We start from the raw sequence: 19,079 nt of genomic DNA, 5'->3' as shown, positions 1-19,079 counted from the left end.
AGCCATGTCCAACCCCCACGGCCACCAAAGAAAGAAAGAAAAACTTTTCACAGGCCTAATGACTCAAAAATAAACAACAGTAAGCCTGAAGAACTGTTCCTATCTCCCTCCTCTCCCTTTCCACCCTTCCCGAGGCCGGAGGGGACATGGGAAACCTATTCATTTAAACTCAATTATTTTCTCGAAGACAGAACAGAACTGAATTGGGTCAGCGGCTATATTTGCTGTGCTCAGCTGTTTTCCTGCAACAGCATCACCCACCGGGTCTGTTGCTGGGCCCTGCACTGCTAGGCTCACCAATTATAGCTCCATATTGGTAGCCATTCCTTGGCAAGCTTGGCTTAGGAAGAGAGGAGCCAGTGAATGGAACCTATCACCCTCTCCTTTTTCACCCAACAGGCTACAGGAGCAGGGTCCCTGGGCCAATGTAGGTCCAGGCTCTGGTCACCACCTCCAGGGACCTAGGCTTCAGGTATTAGACATTTAATGTCCAACACCCGTCTGTAGGGGAGATACGTCTGCAGCAGAGTTTCTGCAGATGAGGAAACTAAGGCTTGGAGAAATGAAGTGCTTGTTGGAGAGGCAGACCTTAGAGTCAGACACAATTGCCTTTCTAGCTGTGTGACTGGGAGCAAAGAACCTGACTGCCTCTGATCCTCTGATCCCACCTGTGTAAAGGAGGCATAATTTGACATACCTCACAGGGCCGGGCTGTCCGGTTGTAGATGGGTTGCAGTGTATATGCCAGCAGCCTGCCCAGGGTTAACCCTCCTGGCAATGAGAAGTGTGCACGATGTGCCAGGCACAGAAGTTGGTGGGGACACAGATCTCTGAAGAAGGATATGCTTGGACATCCTCCTCCCAGATACCTTTCCTGATTCCCTGCTCCCAAACTGGAAATGCTCCTGCAGTCTCTCTAGGCCCCCTGTTGGGCCAGGTCCTGCCCTGGACACGTTTCACCACGTCTTCTGGGCCCACAGCCTGTTATATATGTTTTTTGTTTGGTCTTAATATTTGTGTACCTTCCCTTCTCTACTAAACTACCAGTTTCCTGAGGACAGACCTTGTTCACCTCTTTGGTTCCTGGTGACACTCCCTTCCCAGCTGGGTGGCCTTGGACTGGTGGTTTAACCCTGGTGCGCATGTTTTCACATCTGTAAAATGGGAACATTGTTCTCTCCCTCTGGCACATGTTATGGTGAGGAGGTTAATACCACACGTGGCAGTATTGTGCCAGATGGCTGTACGGAATGGAGTCGAGAGAAACATTGGGAGGAAACCAAAGCAGAGGCTGCCCCTCTGCCATCCTTGAAGTAGGGAATATCTAAGGGAGTGGGGCATAGTGGTTATAAATGCTGTCTTGTTACAGAATTGCTGTCTGGTTACATGGGGAAGTGGGAACAGAGTGGTGGCCAATGGGCCTCTCCTTGTCTTCTCCAGCTTCTTGCTGTAGAGGGCTGGACTTGCCCCAAGAATGGACTGTTCGGGCTTCACAGTAATCTCAGATTGCTGGGGCTGGGGCTGGTTGGAACCTACCCACAACCACTGACCTCCAGGCACCCGGATTGCAGTACCTGGCGTTAGATCTCTTCTTTTGGCAGCCATGGGGTCTGGGTGTACAGCAGGATCTCCCTGCATTACCCCACAATATTATTGCTGGACTCAGGGTTGGGGAGTGTTTAGGGAGACTTGAGTTCCCTAACCTTTCAGGAAGCATGCATGTGAACATAGGCATTGGACCTGGTGTAGACATGGTGTGGTGATGGCTGGGCCCTACTCTGGTGGGGTGGGAGCAGGACTTGGGGACTAAGCAGCAAATGACCTAGCCACAGACACAGAAATGGCTCTGGTGGGAGCTCAGCTAGTGGCACTGGACTCTGGGGGCCAGGGCTGAGGGCACTGCCCAGGTTGATCCCGGCATCTTGTACAGTAGAACCAGCAGTCACAGGCTCATAAACTGTAACCGTCCTCTTTCCGTTGCCTCTTGGTAGCATTCAACCCCTGGCACACTGTGCTGGGTGTTGCCTAGCACTTGGCACTGTGACAACCAAGAAAGAAAAATGCTGACCATGTCTCACTGCTTGTTCGAGTAAATTTACTCTATATTTTTTAGAGATGTCACATGGGTGGGAATTTACTCCCACTAAATGTTTTGATGGAAACATTACATTTTTGGAGTGAACATGTGTCAACATCACTGTGGGGAAAAGGTTCCAGGATTCTCTGCCAGCCGAAGTCATCGCCATAAGACACTGGTTGGGGGCCTGGCAGGTGGAGATGATGTGACCGGGCTGGTAGTGGGGCAGAGGTAGCCAGACGGTGGGAGTCCAGCTGGCTGGTCTGGAGGGAGAAGGGGGTCTGAGCTAGGGGAACTGAATAGGTGGTGAGGAGGAAGGGAGTGGGGAGGCTGTGGGCTGACGATGTAAATTAACCACCCACACAGCTCAAAACTAGGTGAGTGGGGAGCTTGAGGGGCAGGAACAGCGAGCAGAGGCTCTGAAGTGTTGAACACTGGTAACTCAGACCCGAGGGGCAGTCTGGGGCCAGATTGTTGAGGGTCCTAGAATCCCAGCTCCCACCAGTAACTAGCGGTGTGAGCTTGGGCAATTTTTCCAAGCTTTCTGTGCTTCTGCTTCATTTTTACTAAAAGGTAGCATGGATACCCACAGCTTATGGCTCTTTGGAGAATTAAAGGAGATAATGTCTATAAAACACATAGCAGGTGCCAGGACACATTTGCTCTTTGTTAGTGATGATAAAGCCACACAAGTATAGATGTGCTCACATAAATTAACAGCTGGTGTACTGAAACTACTTCCTGAGTTGGCCCTCAATCTAATACCAAGTTTGTTTTCTCACATTCAGCTAAGTACAACTGGTCCCTTCAGAATCCCTTGTGGTCTCTTGTACTTTGTGGTACAACTGTGGTCTCTTCAAAAGCCCTTGTTCATGAACAGCCAGGCCCTGGGCTGACTTTGCCACAGGGCGGGCATCCCTCTCCGGCCTTGTACCTGTTTGTGTCCTACAGACGGATCCTGAGGCAGTTGGTGGGTTTTAGCAGCACCCTCCTTTAGAAAGAGCCTCTGTCGTCTGCTCAGCCTCTAGAAAGAAAAGATGTTTCCTCTCCCAGGATTTATACATCTCTCCCCACGGGACGTACAGGCATTGCCTGGAGGTATTCCTTGACAGTCGTGGCCCAAACTCTTGTCACTCAAAGAAATGGAAAGCTTTTTGAGGGGGAAGGGTTCCAGACTTCCCCAGAGAGCCTAGCCCAGTTGCTGAGGACATCTTCAGATCTGAAAGAAGATAAGACAGGAGCATCCTGAGCTCTTTAGAGAAGACTGCCTGCAGTGTGTGTGTCTCCATCACTCATGTATGGAGTCCCCTAGGCCCTGAGAACCAGAGATGAACAGACCCCAAGGAAGGCCTGGCAGGGTAGGCAGTAGTAGCCAGGAGAGGGGAGTCAGACCAGGAATTCAGGCAGAGAGAGGGAGAGATTGTGCACTTTCCTGTGCCTGGGGCCACTGGGCAGGCTTCCCTCAGGTGGGGGCAGTTGAGCTGGGCCTTGAAAGGTGAATGAAAATTAGAAATGGGGGCAGGAGGGGAACCTCGTGGAAGCAAGGGTGTGACTGTGAGAAAGGCAGGGCATGCACGGGGAAGGGTAAAAAAGGAGGCAGGCCTTGTGACTATTCCCTGTGATAAGCTTCAGGTATAAAGGTGAGGAGTGTGCAGGGACAGGTAGGACCTACTGACGGGCGAGGCCCAAGGCTCTGGGCTTCTTCTGTGGCCGTGGGAGATGCTGAAACCAGGAGTGACTGGATCAGGGCAGCCTCTGAAATTCCCCAACTACACATGGCCAGGAATGGTCACTGTGTACTCTGTACTTTTATGTGTTACTCAAGATGTTGCTGAAAGGAGCCTGCAAGCGGTTATGCAGACCTCTGAGCAGGGGCTAGGAAGGAGGGCACAGAGGAAGTGATGGCAGACAGCTGGTGAGGGTAGGAGACCCACTGGAGATGGACATATCCTGACCCTCAGATGCAGGCTCATTTCTTGTTAGCGCGTGACTCCTTCCTGTGAGAGCTGTCATGCAGAGGCAAAGGCCCTGTTATAGGGCCCTGTGTTCATATAGCAAGATATTTTAACAGTGTGGATGAATCATCAGGGGATGGCTTCTTGCCTGAGGGAAATCTAGGAGGGCTTCCAGGAGGAAGGAGTATTCAGATTAAGGAGGGAAACAAGAGGGGACTAGTAAAAGGTGCAAAAACAGTTGTCTAGGCGTGAGGCACACTTTCAGATGTAGTTGGGTGAACTTGAGCAAATGACTTAGCTATTCCAGACTTGATTTCATCTATAAAGTGGTCGCAGTATCTGCCTTGCCTGTTTGTTGCCATGATTATGAAATCAGTGGGAGCAGACCTGGCTTGGAGCCTGCACCCTGGAGGGAGGTGATGCTCAGAGGATGCACTCTGCTTTCACCTTCCTTGTTGGCTTGGCTGCTCTGGAGCCAAAGTGGGCTTCTCTGGCCGCAGGACCTCTCTGAGACTCTATCTTCACCTTTCCCCCGCTAGGAAATTTTATTAAGACATTGGATAAACAGATGACAGCTCTGAGGGAAAACTCAGAAGGAAGGGGACAGGACACTGTAAGTGCTCTTCTGGCTGGGAGCCTTTTAGGCAGTAGGGGGAGCTGGATAGCTCTTTTGGCTTTGGAGGTGTGGACAGATGCAAATGTGGGCAAACGGGTGGTGTTGGATCGCCTGGCCTGTATGCACAGCAGAGCTGAGCCTGGAGCCTAGGGCCCAGCAGGGGATGGAATGAGTCAGGGACCTTTCAGGCTGGGGGCTGCTGATGGGGTCACAGTAAAACCTCTTCACCAGTCCTGCAATAACCCCAGATGGTATCCTGCCTGCCTGTACACAGTAGGTGCCTGACACAGCCTGCAGCTTAGTAGGAGCTCAGTAGTTGTTTGCTGAAACACCGGAGCAGGCTGCAACTGCCAAGGACTGGCCTGGGGTCTGTGATGCCTTAGGGTGGAGGATGGGAGGAGCTGGGCAGGACCTAGGTAGGACTCCAGCGGGTGGCTCTTGTTCTTCCACTGTCTTCTGTTCATATTTACATCAGGAGGCTGTGCAGCCTCCGGTTCCTGGCCTCAGGTGGATTAGCACTTCTAGCTGGTGGCTGTAAGTGAAGGAGGTGTGACGGTATGATACCCTGCATGTGGTAGAGACTCAGTAAGTGGATACCATTGCGGTGGCTTCTCTAGTGGGGTGGGAAAAAGGGTGACCCCAGGCAAAAATACCTGGTTGGCTGGGTGTGCCCTTCCCCTAGGGGTTTTTGTTTCGGTGAGGGCCTGGTAAGTGACCCAAGGATGAATCTCCAGGCCAGTAGGTGGGGCAGGGGTTTGTCTGCCCATAGGCTTCTGGGCGCACTCAGGAACCTGGGCAGCTTACACAGCTCACCAACCTGTCGTCTCCTTCGCTGTACTCGACCTTTCCCTTCTGTCCTGCTGGACTAGCCGGGTGCTTTCCAGAAGAGAAAACCCGGGACTGCTTCCTGGGAACCCAGTGCCCTTCCCATCTTAGGCTGTCTAGTCCCAAGTCGGGGTGGGGAGTCGGGTTAGGGGATCATGGTAGGCAAACCCCTGGCCTTGTCTGGACCTCAGTTGTGTTCACTTGTTAAAATGTTTGAATGGAAATGTGGGGAAGGGAGAGCCTTTGCCTTGTTTGGGTCTCTGGGCTGTGCTGGTCTAAGCCCAACGAATCCAGGGTAGGGCCAGCGGGACCGAACTGGAATGCGCCGCCGGAGCCAGGCCGCGGGTGAGTGAGGGACTGGCGGGGCCGGTGGGGACCCAGACTCGCACGAAGGTGGGGAAGGGGTTGCAAGGCAGAGGCCCGCGAATCCCCGCACCGGGGCCTGCGCATCCGCCTCCCCCCGCCGCGTGCCCAATGCGCAGCGGCAGGTCGCTAGCGGGAAGTTCCTGCAGCTGGGGGCAGCTGGCCGCGGAATGCTGGGAAGGGCTGGGCCTGCTGCTGTGGGGTGGGTGGGCGGGCCTAGGCTGGGGCTGGGGCCGGGCCGGCCGCTTCCGGGCTGGACAGGGTTTGGGGCGTGGCGCAGCCCGACATTAGTCCGGAATGCTCTTCGAGCGGTGCTTGGGTGAGGTTACCTTGGCGCGCCCCCAAATCTTTTGGTTCCCCTGCTCCTGCCTTCCACCGCTCTGGCTGACCTGGCTCAGACCAGCTTGAAAAATGCATTCATTCAGTACATCTGTCAGGTGCCTACTTTGTGCCAGGCTCTGGTTGGAGGTGTGCTGGGCTTACCTGGGCGTGCAGGTCCCTGTTCTCGTGGACCGGACATTTTCATGGTGGGTAAAAGACAGAAACAAACAAGATGACTTAAGGGTAGTTCTGTGGAGAAAATGAAGCAGGGTGGTAACTGGGGAGATGGTAGTTGCCCCTTTAGCTAAGAGATCAGGGAAGGCCTCTTCCTGGGACGGGACTTTGGGTCTGAGACCAAAAGGAGGAACCAGCGTTGCCCAGGGAATGGCAAATACAAAGGCCCAGAGGCGGGGCTTGGGGCAGGAGATGACCTTGGGCGGAGTCAGCATTTTAGGGGAGGAGCCTGTCGGGACGGCTCCTCCCTCTTTCCTGACCCAGAGCTCTGTGCTCAGGCCTGCACCCTGCCCAGAGGCCCTTGGAGGGAGACTTGCCGTGGCTGGAAGCCATAGTTTGCTTTCAGGAGTGTTTCTCGTCTTCTTGGACGTGGAGGTTGTGCCGTGTGGTTACCTGTATGGAAGACTGTAATTTTCCACTTGATTCCTGAAGGACACGGAAACCTTTAGATGTTGTCATCACTGTGTTTATTTAAGTCATTTTTGAAAGTTCAGCTTGGAAGACACAGATTCAGCATGTGCCTTTCGGGAAGGGCAAGCCCTCCTAGGCTCACCTCTTAGATGCCGGCCCGGCTGAGAGTCCTCCTAATCTGTCTAGAATAGGTGCCTGGGTGAGCACCACCCTTGGGAATGGGCCTCTGTGGCCTTGGACTTCTTAGTGACAACTTCGGCAAGATCCTGGGCCGGGCTGGAGGGGCTGCTCACTGGAGACCTGGCCATCTTCGGAAGCCAGATCTGGCTCCAGAGCCTCAGGGGTTGCAAGTGCCCAGAACCAGGTCAGCAGAGAGGCCTGCGCTCCCACCACAAAGGTCTGTTTGAAGTTCTGTGGGAGGGAGGACAGACACCACAAGGAAACTTCCTCCCGGGTGGGTGGGTCTCCAGCCTGGTATGGGGTCAGACAGGCTTTGGATGGGGGTGGGTTGGGCTGGAGGGTGAGGAGCTGTTTCTCCAACAAGGCCTGGTCCCAGAACTGAGTCCTCAGTGGACAGGGCTTGTTGGTGTGCTGTGCAAGTGCAAGGCTTGGGGGACTGAATGGGGGACTCCCTCGGACATGGGAGGAAGAGTGAAGGTGGGGACTGGGGTTGCTAAACTGGCTCCTCCAGGGAAGCAAGCCCTGCCCTCCTGGAGCTTCCAGCCTTTAGGTGGGGAGGTGGGCTGGGGAGAAGCTTTAGGGTGCAGCTCAGAGAAGGCCAAGCAGGCAAGGTTGTGGGGCACCTGAATGGTGGGCGTCCAGCAGCCTGGCTGTTGACCTAGGCTCAGGGAACTAGCATTTGGTTAGGTGGGCTATGAGGAATGGGCCTTGACCCTAGGCTGCGGGGCTAATGAGGGCCTTTAGCCAGAAGCTGCCAGCACAGGTGAGGGGGAAACTGCCGGTGCCCCTGTGCCCTCACACTCCCCCAGCCCTGCCTCTCCGAGACAGATTTAACAATCCACGTCTGTCTCTCTCTCTCTCTCTCACAGTTAGTATTGCAGGAGAGAAGCTTTACTTCTGAAACTTTTATTGATCCAGACACTAATAAAAAGTAAAGGTTTTTTTTTTTTCTTCTTTTCTGCCAGAGCAAAGAATATCAGAGCCCTAAAACACAAATTTGTTTTCCTCCTCCCTAGATCTGGGAGGGAGGTGTAGGTTGGCCTTGTTCAGATCTAGCCTCTTCAAGAAGCCTCCCTAACTCCTCAGGCCTGCAGTCATCCACCTGTTCCCCAGCAGTTAAACGAAACTGCCACATGTGCCTCTGTCTGACCCCAGAAGGCTGGGGTGTCACAGAAGCTTTCCTTCCCACCTGAGGCCCCCAGGGGTAGGGAGAGACGCCATGGGAGGCATTCAGGACCAGGCTCTTGATTTCATGTATGTCTCTCAGGGTTTGGGGTTTGGTTCTTTGGCTGCCCTGGTCTTTGTTTTTGCATCTTGATTTCATCAGGACTTACTGAGCTCTTGCACCGTGTCAGACCCTCTCTTAAGACACAGAAATACAACACATAGAGCTTGGCTACACACAGCTTACCTTGTGACAGGAGAGGCAGATAATAAGCAGAGAAAATAAGTGATTCCCGATCGAGTGAAGTTTCCCTACTGAAATGTGAGTCAGGGATTTCTGTCTGCTTTGTTCAGCACCTGTCTTCCCAGTGCCTAAATAGTGCTTGGCACATCGTTTGCACTTAAATATTTGCTAGCTACATGAGCAAGATGCTATGAAGGAAACAAACCAAGTGTTCCACCGGGGAGTAACGGTGGCAGGGCAGGACCTGTGTAGATGGAGCAGTCAGGGAAGGATTGAGTTGCAGAAGATGCCAGAAGCCTGCCAATTTGCTGTTTGAGTGTGTTGGAGCAAGAACTCCTAGCCTAGGGAGCAGTAAGTACAGCCCTTGAGCAGGAAACAGACTTTGGTGTGTGTGGTGGAGGGCGTTGGGTGTTGCTGAATGAGGTCAGAGAGTAGGTAGGTCACAATTGCCAACGTCTTTCACCTGGGGAGCAGTTCACATTTATTCAGTGCAGTGGGGAATAATTGAAGGCTTTTAAGGTGAGGAGTTCAGTAATCTGATTTGCATTTCTGAAGGGTCCCTCTGACCCCTGGTAGGGGTAGGGGGAAGCCCAGTGGTTTGGGAGGCTGCCTGGACAACAGGCTGCCTGGGGAAGATGGAGAGGAGTAAACAGGGATGAGGGATTTCAGAGGAGGTAGCAGGAGGATTTGTGTTGGATTGGATTCTGAAGGCCAGGGAAAGGAAGGGCTTCTGGCTTTGCTACTGAGGCTCCACGCTGGACATTTCAGATGTGAAGTTCCGTGAGATGCCCTGGAGGTGCTGTCAGGCCGGCATGGAGATGCATGGGTCCGGAGCTCAGGGGAGGGGAGGGCTGGGAATACACTTTGGAGTCATGAGCATGCTGGAGGTATTTAGAGCTATGGGAGTGGATACAATCACCAAAGGAAAGTGTTGTGCTAAGGAAGAGTGTCTCCGAAACAGGCCTGAGGAACTCCAGCACCCGGAGGAAAGGAGGTGAGGTGCTAGAAGCCTGTGAGAACAGAGGAAACCTGGAGCACGGTGGCCTGGGTTCAGGGGATAGTAAGGCACAGAAACTGGTTAACTTTGGCAACCTGAAGGCCTTTGGCGTCCTCAAGGAGACCCAGTGGTGTCGGAACAGACAGGTGTGTTGAGTAGGAAAAGGAGTTGAGAAGGTGGCGGAGGCAGCAGTGAGCAGAGAAGTGCGTGAGGACCCAGCCAGCCCAGGATGCTGAGGAGGGGAGGGCCGGAGAGGGGCCTGAGTGTTCTCTGTCCACGGCGTGGGTTTACCAGCAGCTGACCCAGGGCATCTCAGCCTGGAGATTCTGATTCCGGAGCGCCGATAGGCTCCCCCCAGTGATCTTTCCCAGCTCCCTCAGCCCTCTCCACCTACTCTGGAAAGCTCACTGACTGTGCCGTGTCACGTTTTTGGACTCAACACTGAGTCTGTTGACCCTGGTTCCCCTGTCAACCCCTTTCCTTACCCCAGTCTCTGTGGGTCCACGCAGAGTATCCTGGAACCTGCCTTACCTCAAGTGTCTTTCCCAGAGCAGAGCTAGACTTCCTTTACACCAAGGGCATTTCTCTGGAAGGCTTTTTATGTGTTTGGTTCTGGAGAAGTTTGAGATTTTTTTCACAATATTTTGGTGGCCAGGAACACTAACCCTCACCCCCAACAACCCTGCCCCAGGACTTTGCTGGCTCTGGGGAGGGTTTAGAATGCATCGGCTTGAGGGTGCAAGGTTGGCACACATAGCTGGAGATAACCTAATGTCTGCTGGACCCCTGGTGGGTTTCAGTGTCTGTTGAATGAATGGCACGCAGATATTTGAGTTTTGGGTTCCCAATTGCTTTGTTAAATGCTTTTCCTGGTTAACCAATGTTTTTACATCTGTTATCTGCAGGGAATAGTGTATTACCTCATTTTATACATGAGGAAACTGAGACTCAGGAAAGTAAAAGGACTTGTCCAGGGTTCCACAGTTGCTAAATGACACGACCAGAATTGCAGCCTGGGCCTGCCAAATACCCAAATTGGGCCTCTCCTTACTGACTAATCCTGGGGGTGAGGTATACCGTAAGCAGGGAGGTTAAGGCACCCAGGTCTCCTACTGCCTCTCAGGAATAGTGGCCAGATGTTCTGCCAGGGCTCCAAGGCATTCCTCCTGCCTCCCACCCACCCATTTCCTCTGATGCTGGACACCTACTCCTCTCCCCACATGCACACCAGATGCATTTGGCTCCATGAAGATAGGATGAGCCTTGAACCTTGTCAAGTCTTGGGGATGCTTTCGGCAAAGCCTCTAGCTTCTGTGGAGGCTGTTTCTGCAGCAGGCATGTAGGGTGGCCCTATGGCTGATGCAGAACTCCCCATAGGTAAGGTGAGCTCAGCAGGATCACATGCCATGACCACATGTGAGCAGTGGAAGACAAACCCAGAGAGGTCTGGAGGCGAAGCCTTGTGCTTATGCTACCTCCTGACAGCCTGTGTGGCTTTGGGTTCTCGCTTCCCTCTTGCTCTGCCCCTCCTACCCAGCAGACTTGCTTAGCCTGGGCCTGGGCAGCCAAGGCAGTCTGTTTTCAGGCCTCAAAGGATTTGGGCCACAGCCCAGCCTTTCTCAGTATTTCTCGCCTTCTGTCCTTGTCTTCTTGTGGGACGGAGCAGGGATCTGGGAGGTAGCAGATGGGGGGTCCTGCCTGGAAATCACTGAGGGTCAGAAACAGGCTGAGAGAAAGAAATGACTCAGCCACAGTTACTGCCCAAGAGGCTAGTTTCCTATTTGTGCCTTCAGCTATCCTGGGGCTGCTTCCTTCACCCCAGCTGAAAGCAGGCCTTTGTTACGCGCTCTCAGCCAGGCTTTGTTCTGTATCCTCTCAGCAATCCTATGAGGTAAATGCTATTATGTCCATTTTCCAGAGGAGGAAACTGAGAGAGGCCCAGAGAGGTGACTTAACCTGTCCAAGACCACACAGGTTACAAGTGGCAGAGTCCAGGTTTGAACACAGCCTGGCTTCAGAGCTCATCTTCTTTACCATCAGGCTGCACGTCCTGAAACTTATTTGACTTCCAGGCATCATAGAAACAGAGTGAGGGCACTACATCTTTGAATGACTTGGCCCCTGTGGAGTTGGGCCTAAAGCAGCCTCCTGGCCTTGGCTTTTCTGACCGAAGATAGCCACACTGGGCAGGGCATGGTGGCTCACACCTTTAATCCCAGCACTTTGGGGGAGGCCAAGGTGGGTGGATCACCTGAGGTCAGGAGTTCGAAACCAGCCTGACCAACATGGTGATCCGTCTCTACTAAAAAAGTATACAAAATTAGCCAGGTGTGGTGGCCCATGCCTGTAATCCCAGCTACTTGGGGGGCTGAGGCAGGAGAATCACTTGAAACCGGGAGGCAGAGGTTGCAGTGAGCCGAGATTGCACAGTTGCACTCCAGCCTGGGCAACAAGTGTGAAACTCCGTCTCAAAAAAAGAAGATAGCCACACAGAACCTACTGTGGGCCCAGCCACTCCAGGTGCCAGAATGGCCCATGCTTCTCTGAGGGTACCGTAGACCAGGTGCTGAGACCCAGACAGTCAAGTCTCTCTTCCCTTCCTCTCCCCAGCCCACTCCTATTCCAGTAACTAGGCAGGCCCTGCCCACCCTTGCCCCAGGAGAAGCCCCACTCCTGTGGACAGTGGAAGGGCCTCAGCCAGCTTGCCTGAGTCCTGGGCTTGGAAGGACGGTTGCCCCCATCTGCCTTGGTTCCCTGCACCTGCCTTTTGTTCCCCGCGTGCTCCCTCTGACTCCCCGCTTTTCTCTGCTTTCACCTTCCCCTAGTGTTCCTCTTCTTTCGTGTTGTGTCAGAAGCCATGATTTCCAGTCTTCTCATCTGGAAGATGGAGGAAAAGATAGACCCGACCTCACAGGGTTCTGAGGCTCAAACTGAAAGCCTGGTGGTGGGGCACCTGTGACAGGTGAGACTCCTCATCTCGCCCTCTTCTTTCTTCCTCATGAAGGAGAGACACTGGAGGATGTGGAGCAGCTGGGGCCTGTGGTCCAGGTGGGAGGGAGCAGTCAGGGCCTCGTGGAGGGAGCAGGTGGGAGGAATACTCTGGCTATGATGGACCTCACGGGGTGTGGCCCAGCTTTGCCACTGACTTGCGTGAAGTTCTGGCGAGCTGGGGAGTCCCTGCACCCTCAGCTTCCTCATCTGAAAGATGGGGCAATGGTAATGCCTGTCTGTGGAGTGGTGAGGAATAAATGAGACTGGGCCATAAAGTACCCAGTGCTGTGCCCAGCACATAGTGCCCAAGGAGGGCCACTATCCCGTCTCTTATTCTTGAGGTTTAGCTTCCTTGTTTTGTTTTTGAGCTCTTTAGGACCTTCTTGGAATTTGAATTTTTTCTATTGTTTATTGTGTCTAAAATCTTCCTCAGAAGCCGAGGGCCTCTAACCTGATCATGAGTTTTGGATTTTTTTTTTTTTTTTCTGCTTTCCTGTTTCCTTTACAGGAAAAGGGGACCTGTACCTTTAAGACCCCAGCAGGCCCAAGTAGTATACTGGCCCTTTAAAAGCACATTACAGAGAGTTGGAACATAGCCTTTGTTGAACTAGCCGTGATTAGTCCCAGCGGACAGGGCTGGAGTGGCATGTCTGGGAGCAGGGCGGGGCTGAGCTGGCTGGGGCCAGCCAGGAGCAGCAGACAGCAGGAAGGCTCACCCGGCCACTCAGCTTCCCGAGCCTGGTGGCCGTGCTGAGGGATGGTGAGTGGCTTGAGTGGAGCTTAGAACAAGGGAGGCTGGGAAAGCCAGGAGGGAGGCAGTCTCAGGGCCCAGGGAGACCTGAATGAGCTGGGTGGCAGCAGACACCTTCAGTGAGCGACTGTCACAGGAGCTGGTCCCAGGAGGGTCTCTGGCGCACCCTGGGATGCCATCTCTGCCCCTCTACGCAGACATCCACTGCCGGCCCAGAATGTAGAAGCAGTTAGGATGGCCCTGCGAAAAAGCGGTACACCAAGAAGAGCACTGTTGCTGTTTTTAGTTTTTAAAATGAGAGGAAGCCCAGTGTGAGTCGCTCCGTCCGCCAGGCGCGGTGGCCCCTATGGTGTGCTCCGTTGAGAACCGGGAAATGCCAGGGACTGCTGACAAGTTTTCTGAGCTGAGGAGCTTGGCCTTTGCTCTGAGTGACCGAACCCTTGGCTGGCTGGGTGGGGCTGCACTGGGGCTTGGGGGCCATGGTATCTCCGCCCCAGCTCCTCAGCAGAACTTTCTTTTTTCTTCTCCCTTCCTGCTTCCACTCCCTAGTCCATGGGGCCCAGGCCCGCTGGGTGGGGTGGAGGCGGGTGGGAGACTGGAAAGACTGTGTCTGGGCCAGGAGTGTGTTTTGGCTCTGCTTGAATATTTGAAACAGTTGTCAGAAGCCAGATCACTTTGGTGTGGTAGCATCTTTACTGGGCAAGTACCCATTTCTGGAAAAGTCAGGGGAAGGATTGGGCTTGTTACAGCCAAGTGTTAGTGCAGGTTGGTCTGAACCACCTTTATTACCACAGCTGGGGGCAGATGAGACTGCCTGCCAGTAGGTGTCCTCACTGTTTTACAGACAGCCACCCAGGAGGTGACAAAGGCAGGGCTCAGTATATTTCTGGTGACCCAGGGTTCCTGTAGTTCCTTAAAAGTTGGTGCATTTGGTCATAGGATTTTTGTAGGTTTGGTGAAAACCTGAGGCATTGACGGGCAGTGAAGAGAATTTGGAGTTAGAGCCCGAGTGCCAGGTGTCCTGCTCCTCCCTTGTGCCTGTGAATCATGACCTTAGGCAAACTGCTTGACCTCTCTGAGCCTCTGCTTCAGAGCAGAGGGCGCGTGCATAGGCGCAAACCCTGGAGGGAGTTGTCAGTTCTGGGGGAGGCTTCGTGGAGGTGGTGGCCTTTGAGCTGGGCATAGGCTGCTGGAGTGCAACCCCTTGAGCAGAGGCATGCAGTTTAGCATGATGAGCCAGATAGGGCCAAGCAGGGCTGGCATGACTGGATTGGGACCTGGAAACGTACCTTGGAAAGCTGGATTTTAAATATGTTGCTTTATCAGTTGGAATCCTGTGGGTCAGGTGGCAGATGACAGGGCTAGCTTAGCCTGGAGTCAGCCAATGTGGAATGTGGGGGAAAGGGGCAGAACGTGAAGTCTGACACACTGGCCTTGGGAAGCCCCTGGAGGTGTCAGAGCCTCACTCTTTGCTGCAGTTAGCTGTGTGAGGGTCAGAGGTGCAGAGCCAGTGCCCTTTGTGCCCTTCCCAGGTGTGTGGGCTCACTGTGGTGTGGTGGTTGAGCAGGTACTTGAGAGCCACAGGTGGCTTTGGTGCATGGTCACTAGCAGCAGGAGGAACTCGGCAGCCACACTCCTGGTTTTCTTTGACATGGTTTCTCTGAGTTTCTGCCCGTGCCAGTGGCCTGGAACCCTGTGGCTTACTGACAGCCGCTTTCCTGCTGTCTTGCTGCTGCTGAACACTCCTGGCTGTCTCCTGCTAGTTACAGTCTGAGAAGCAGCTGCTCTGGTGCCCCATGCAGACTTCCAGACCTCAGGCTTTGGGAGGAATGGGCAGCTGACATCCCTAGGCCCGTAGCCTCATATGCTCCTGCTGATGTAGTGGAGGTGCTCAGTGGCTGTGCTGGTGGCTGGATCAACTCTGCCCAGGATTGGGATGGGGTGGGGTGCCTTAGCATGATGCATCTTCCCAAACTCTGCCAGGAGGCAGGGGCAACCCACTTGACATGGGAGGAAGCTAAGGTGCAGGAGAGGCCCACCCGAGGTGCACACTCCTTTGGCTCAGTGCTCCTTCCTTTCAGATCTTCACCTCTTGTGTCTCTCTGAGCTCAGGCTGCTAAGAAGGAGGGAGCCTCTGTCCCAAATGGTGGCTGGAATTGAAGAAATAGCTGTGCTGGAGTGACCACTGGGGCTGGAGTCTAGGGTGCCAGCATTTGTTCATAGATTTGTCCATCTCTTCTTAAATGGGGGTCTTTCAGATTCGTGCTTAAAACTGCCTGTACTCTGGAGCTTGCTCTCAAGGTGAGGAGGTGGAGCAAATGAGGTGGTCTCGGGGTCAGTTGGCAGAGAGGCTTTTTGAGAGCTCAGCTGTGGGGAGAGTCAGGAAGGATCTGCTGGGCAGAATGAGAGACAGATCTTGGAAATGTCCTGGGCCCGGGAAGAAACCAGGAGCATCCAGAGAAGTGCTGGCAGGAAGGGCGTGCAGAAAGGGACAGAATGCCCCCGGAAGGCAGTCTCAGCCCAGCCTGGATGGCCATGGGGGCAGCCAGGGCTGATTACTGGGGCTGTGTATGGAGAGCTCGCTGCAGGTCAGGTGAGCCCTACAGCCAAAGGTGGTGGTGTCCCTGTGTTCCAGATGAGAAAACTGAGGCACACAGGTTAATTAATTTGACCAAAGTCACAGAGTCTTGTGTGTGTGTTTTTAAGGAACCATGCCTGCTTACCACCTTCAACCAGCATAATGCCAGGAGCTGGGGCTCTGCGGACAAATGGCTGGTCCTTGGTTGAGGCAGGAAACCTGGCCCTCAAGGATGAGGGAAGGAGGCCATCCCTAGATCACCCCAACATGAATGGCCCACATGGTCCCAGGAAGTAACGTGGCATGGCGCCCAGGTCTTGGGTGGAGGAAATGAGACGGAAGAAGATGCTGCCTCTGCCCCCGCATTCTGTGGGGGGGGGGGGGCCAGCATGAGCTAAGGAGGACTTCCTGGATGTGGAGAGCTGGGAGGAATTAGATAAGCCAGAGGGGAAGCACTTCCTGGAGAATGGAAATCTTCACTTTTCAGCTCATTTATTCTTCTGTTTCATGATCATTTTCCACTTGAGTCTTGCATCCCCAGGGCCCTGAGTGGCTGTTGGAAGTATTTATGGTCCCGGGTGGGGTTCAGGGACCAGTTAGAAACCAGTCCTACTCAGGCCGTGATGCATGGGTGTGTTCACGTGTGAGGAGGAGCCAGACACAGACTGAGCTCAAGGAGAGGGAACGCCAGGGTCAGGGCCTTGAAACATTCTCAGGAGTGGTCCCCAGTGGAGAGACTGGGGGAGGCCAGCGGGCTAGCACTTTTGTGGTGGGCTCTACAGCTTGGGAGCTTCAGGATTGCTGCAGTTGTGCCTGGGGTTGGAGCCCCAGGTGCTGTGCAGGGGAGTTGGGCTCTTTTCCTGATGCTGGGGGTAGGGGGACCGTCACCCTCCCTAAACTTTCTGAGCGGCCAGGCCAAGCCTGGTAGTTTTTCCTACAGGCCAAGGAGGGCTGGAGGGTTGTCCCTGCTCAGAAGCAAGAGGGGCAGGGGCAGCTAGCCCGCAGTTCACTTTCAATTTGCCCACCACTCACCCTCGTCAATGAGTGTTCCTTGGATGCTCTTCTTTTAAAATTCAGGGCACTTCGCTGTTCTACTGAGGTTTATGAATGTTTAAAAACTGCTTCGCAGTCCCCAAAGTAATTTGACAAGTCTGACAGCTATTGATTAAAAACCCGAAATTATTCAGGCTGCAGGATGACTTGGGGGATTAGATAGAAAGTTTTTTGTTTCTTCTCTCTCTGCACCGCCCCCCCACCCGCCACCCCGCCGCCCCGCAAAAAAATAAAAAAAGAAGTAAGACGTGGAAAGGTAAATGTGTTCCTGAATGTTTTTTTAGGACTGCACAGTTTATACGGGGAGAGAATGCTGAAGGCTGCCTCTCATTCAGGAGCCAGTACCAGCGCCCTCTGGAATCCCTGGTCTCCTGAACTTTGGCCCAAGTCACCGCAGGCAGCAGTGAGAAGTTACTATTATGTTACTGCAGGTGATGGTGGCGGTGTTGGTAGCAGTTGTGATACTTTATGGTCCCTTATGTTCTAGGGAGTTGACATAGGGTTTTTGTGGCTTTCTCTGAAGTAGGTCAGCATGGGAGGAAATGGCACCTAGAAAGGGGAGGAAACTTGTTTAGGGTCTGTGATAGACCTTAGATACAGCTGGGATAGAGACCAAAGACTCCTGCAGGGAGAGGAACAGGCCCTTGCTGGGGTGCTGGGCTGATTGGAGGCCTGGCCTCCAGGCCTGACCCACTGTGCGGTCGGTGCCAGGAGTGTCCCACAGAGGCTGACCAGGCCGTTAGAACCCCAGCTGTCACTTCTGGACCATGTGACCTAGCCAAGCCACTCCCTCTCTCCAAGCCTCAGTTTCCTCTTAAGAGAACATCCTAAAGCTTCCAGTGAACCTTTGGATTAACTGTCTGTGTACAGGAAAAGTTGCCCCATGAGCCAGGGCTCATGGGACCTGAGCTTGAATAGCTGTTCTCCCTTTCTTCTGGGTCAGTGCTGCCTTTTGTGCAGAGTTGTTGGGAGAAGGCCATGAGATGATGTGTGTACTTTGGTAAGAACACCTGCAGCTGGCACATAGTAGGTGCTTAGTAAGTAGCTGTTAGGTCCAGGCTGCCACAGTGTCATTCATTCAGTCAGCCTGTATTGGGCACCACAGGACACCAGGCCTCACAGCAAGCAATGAGCTGCCCCGTCCTCCTGTTTTGGTTGCAGAGTGTGGACCCTCCTCTGCCAGCTCAGCCCTGTGATGTGGGGGGGAAGCACAGGCTCCCAGGGGTGAGGGCAGAAGGCCAGGTGCCTCCCTGTCTCCCAGCCCAGGTCTCTCTGTGTGTATGGGGGTGTCACAGCTAGGTCTTGGTGACTGCTAGGACCTGCCCCTTACCTTGACCTGAGGGAACCCTGGGCTGAGAGGGACCGTGCCTCTGGTCCCTGTCATCCCTGGAAGACTTCCCAGGCAGGGCAGCCAACCTCTCTGCCTTTTTAGGACAGGCTCTGTCTCCCCAGGGGCCTGGGAGCCACCAGGCGGCTACATTCCTCTCCTCTCCCCTGGGATCCTAGCTGGGTCAGGAGTGAGCACTGGCCTTCTGAGCAGCCAGTTCCCACACCAGCGGGGCAAAGCTAGGCTTGGGGAGAGAGCTCTGCTGGACATGCCAGGCAGGGCGCTGCCCTGTTTAGGTCCTACCGCTTGATTCCCAGCAGGTCAGTGCATTCATTCTGACCATGTCCAGACTCTCTCTCCTTCCAGTGTGGGCAGAGATTTCTAGCACAGCCCCTGGACCTGCCTGGCTGTGACAGGCAGAAGCATAATTGGCATGTTCTGACCTAGTCGGGCCTAGAGAGTCTGCTGAAGTCCTGACTGCAGAACCATCAGGTCCTGCCAGCCTTCAGTTGGGCACCCACTCTGTGGAGACAAACCTTGTCTGGGATTTCTCTTCCTTCCAGACCTGACTGGGGTAGTGGACAGTGGCTTGGGACCACACAGGCTGGTGGGCTGGAGACTGGGGCTGGGGATGGCTGTGCTTGGGAGTCACAGGCAGAGGGGCCAAAAGGGCCCCCTCATGGGGGTCTACTGCCCACTGCTAGGCACACTTTCTTCTCCTTTCATTTCGCCTCAGGAAAGTAAGGGCTTTTAAAGAAATTTGAGGCATCCCAGAGCATTTGGGCAGATACAATTGATCCCCATTTTGCAGATGGGGAAAACCGAGACATGGAGAACGTAAAGAGTTTGAGTCGTCAGGGGATGGGAACAGGAAACAGCCTGGGAAGTCCATATCTTGTCACTCCAAATTGTCAAATGTATGACCTATCCCAGAAGTGTCAGCCTTGATAGCAGCGTGTGCATTGTTCACCAGTGTTGTTCATGGCTGCGTC

At 53.8% G+C, this 19,079-nt stretch overlaps 1 protein-coding gene across 2 annotated transcripts in view; it reads left to right on the top strand.

Moving 5' to 3' along the window:
* Window positions 1-19,079, top strand: part of DAB2IP (DAB2 interacting protein) — a 217,109-nt gene that overhangs the window by 162,420 nt on the left and 35,610 nt on the right. Inside the window, exon 1 of one of the 2 annotated variants that reach the window (XM_025359838.1) lies at window positions 12,213-12,349. The exons of the other annotated variant lie outside the window; for it this stretch is intronic. The gene's annotated coding sequence lies outside the window, so the exon portion shown is untranslated. Of the gene's footprint in view, window positions 1-12,212; window positions 12,350-19,079 lie in introns of those variants that run through there. 2 annotated transcript variants of the gene reach the window in all.

Source organism: Theropithecus gelada, chromosome 15 (assembly GCF_003255815.1).
Source record: "Theropithecus gelada isolate Dixy chromosome 15, Tgel_1.0, whole genome shotgun sequence".
Taxonomy (NCBI): Eukaryota; Metazoa; Chordata; class Mammalia; order Primates; family Cercopithecidae; genus Theropithecus; species Theropithecus gelada.
This window is presented reverse-complemented; position numbering and strand designations above follow the sequence as displayed.